Source organism: Myotis brandtii, unplaced genomic scaffold (genome assembly GCF_000412655.1).
Source record: "Myotis brandtii unplaced genomic scaffold, ASM41265v1 scaffold397, whole genome shotgun sequence".
In the NCBI taxonomy this organism is placed as follows: Eukaryota; Metazoa; Chordata; class Mammalia; order Chiroptera; family Vespertilionidae; genus Myotis; species Myotis brandtii.
In genome coordinates this window covers 5,153,459-5,156,264 of record NW_005365229.1, presented here as the reverse complement: position 1 = coordinate 5,156,264, position 2,806 = coordinate 5,153,459, and the positions used below count along the sequence as shown (strand labels likewise).

General features: G+C 42.0%; 1 protein-coding gene across 1 annotated transcript in view; it reads right to left on the bottom strand.

Annotated features, from left to right (window-relative positions):
* The window catches only part of MEFV (Mediterranean fever), a 47,319-nt gene that overhangs the window by 26,655 nt on the left and 17,858 nt on the right, over positions 1 to 2,806 (bottom strand). The gene's annotated exons all lie outside the window — the stretch shown is intronic.

Below are 2,806 nucleotides of genomic sequence, written 5' to 3'. Positions count from 1 at the left end.
CTGATCGATGTTTCTCTCTCATCGATGTTTCTGACTCTCTATCTCTCTCCCTTCCTCTCTGTAAAAAATCAAATAAAATATATTAAAAAAAATAAAATAAAATATAGGAAGTGATGCAAAATACCTTATTTTATATTATTTTCATGAAGAAAAGGCAATAATTTCAGATTAACAAAAATAAAATGCATTTCAAATGAAATGCCATTTATAGTCATTATTTTGTTTATGATTGGATTTCAAAGCTAAGAGTTGAATCAAAGAGTAATAAGGTGCACTTGAAAATAAATCCTAAGCCATCGATCACAGGAAAGTTGTAGTCAAGTAAACTGGGAAGAAACCAAAACTGGGGGGCGCGGGGGGGAAGCAAATAGCTAAGGCTTAGGGTGGCAGAAGCCTGGAAGTCAGACTATCCTATGGTGAGCAGCATTTCAGAAAGACAGGAACTGCTCATTTGTCTGTTCCCACGCCAGAGAGAACAGACCTGAAAGTCTTACTGCTAGGTTTCATCAAATGTCAATTTGAAAACCAGGCACAGACAACTGCCCACCTGAGTGCAAGGGAATATATAAGACCTGGGAGACTAAAAGCAGCTCTAGGGACAGAATCTAGCACTTATGAGAACTAAGACCAGGATTGGCAGGGGTTCTTTATCTGAGATTCAAATTTGTTTTTATTTGTAATAGTCAAGGAGCCACCTACAGCTGAGGACAAGAAAGTAGAATCAATAGTGGTTACAAGAAGGCATACTTACCTCCCTTAACTTTTCACCAAAGCCCTAATGGAATGACTTTTTGGTGGTTTTGAGAACTTAATGTCATAGATCTACATCTTAGAAAATACACATACACATGCAATTTTGTATATAATATAAAAAGGTTGACAGAATTTCTAAGTCTATCCACTCTACCCTCTAGAACTTCGTTGACTAATATGGTAGCCACAAGGCAGCACTTAGCAACACGAGCTGCATTTTAAGTACTCAAAAGACAATATCTCATTAAGTTCTATTGGACAGTGCTGCTCTAGAATTTCATGGACCCTAGGTTAAGAACTTCTGTCCTAAATGAACCCCTATAGATATACTGGTCTATAATCTCACTCCCAAATACCAGCTATTTTCTGTCTGAATACAGATGGGCCTCAAAGAAATGGCCGATGAATATTAAAAGTAATTTTGAGCCCTAACTGGTTTGGCTCAGTGGATAGAGTATCGGCCTGCAGACTCAAGGGTCCCAGGTTCGATTCCAGTCAAGGGCATGTACCTTGGTTGCGGGCACATCCCCAGTAGGGGGTGTGCAGGAGGCAGCTGATCGATGTTTCTCTTTCATCGATGTTTTTAATTGTCTGTCCCTCTCCCCTCCTCTCTGTAAAAAGTCAATAAAATATATTCAAAAAATAAAATTAAATTAAAAAGACACAAAATAAAGTGTTTAAAAAAATAAAAAAATATATATATACATAAATATGTTTTTATTCATTACAGAGAGAGGAAGGGAGAGGGAGAGAGAGATAGAGACATCAATGATGAGAGAGAATCACTGATCAGCTGCACATCCTCCACTGGGAATCGAGTCCTCAACCCGGACATGTGCCCTGACTGGGAATTGAACCGGCAACCTCCTGGTTCATAGGTAGATGCTCAACCATTGAGCTATGCCAGCCGGGCAATAAAATATATTTTAAAAAATAAAAGTAATTTTGAGTAACTCTGAAAGTCCATCTAGCTTACCCATTAATAACCTGAAATCAAAAGGAACTTACATAGCAAATGATTCATCTTTCATCCCAAGCTGTGTGTGATGCTCTATCCACTGAGCCAAACCGGCTAGGGCACAGCTAATTTTTTAAAACAACAGTTAATATTCATTTTCACACTAAGTGCTAGGTACCATTCTAAGCATCCTATACGTAAGCTTATTTAATCCTCATCCAATGTTATAAAATGGGTATAGAATTATCCCCTCAAAACATGAGAGGACTGAGGTTTGGGACTTAACAAGATTTAATAACTTGTCTGAGATAACATAGTAAGTGCCAGAGAACTGGTTATAAAGTTAGACTCTATAGTCTCCTGAAATATAAATCTCTAAAACATGAAAATGGTCTTAGAGGACTCTGAGGTCACATGGTTTTTTGAAATGGACCTAAACCTGCCAGTGCACGGAGGCCTCTGGATCTGCATTTGCCACAACAGTTTGTGGACCTGACTTTTTCCCCCGGAGTGAAATAAAATATATATATATATTCCGTACTTTTTCTCTGCATCCTCGTATCATCCTTTACCATCATGTCGCTTTAACATCAGCGACAGACTAGTGTGCGACCCTGGGCAAGTGACTTATTGACCCGCGGTGCCGTTATCTGTAACAGGCGCCTAACGGTGTACACTTGCTACAGTTTTGCGTGTTGTGAGTCTCCGGCTGCATGTACGCAGGCGCTCGATAAACGGTCCTGGTTGTCACGAGTCACTCCTGTTATGCTTCTACCTCCTGAGCCCACGCGCCTGCCCGCTGCCGGAGGGAATGGAGAAACTGGGCCACCCTGCCCTCACCGGCACAAAGCACTCAACTGCTCGGCCAGAAAGACAACCCTACGGGTTTGCTTCCATTCACCTCTCACCACGACAGTTCCCGGCGGAGCCGGGAGGGAGAGAGGATCCCGCCCCCGCAGGGCTGGACAACGAACAACACGTTCCAGGCAAGTTTAAAATACGGTTTAAAACAGGAAGCCGGTGGCGCAGGGCCGAGTCCCTAACGGCCTTCCGGGCCATCCAGCCGCCCCAAACTGGACGCCGGACGGTAGGGTG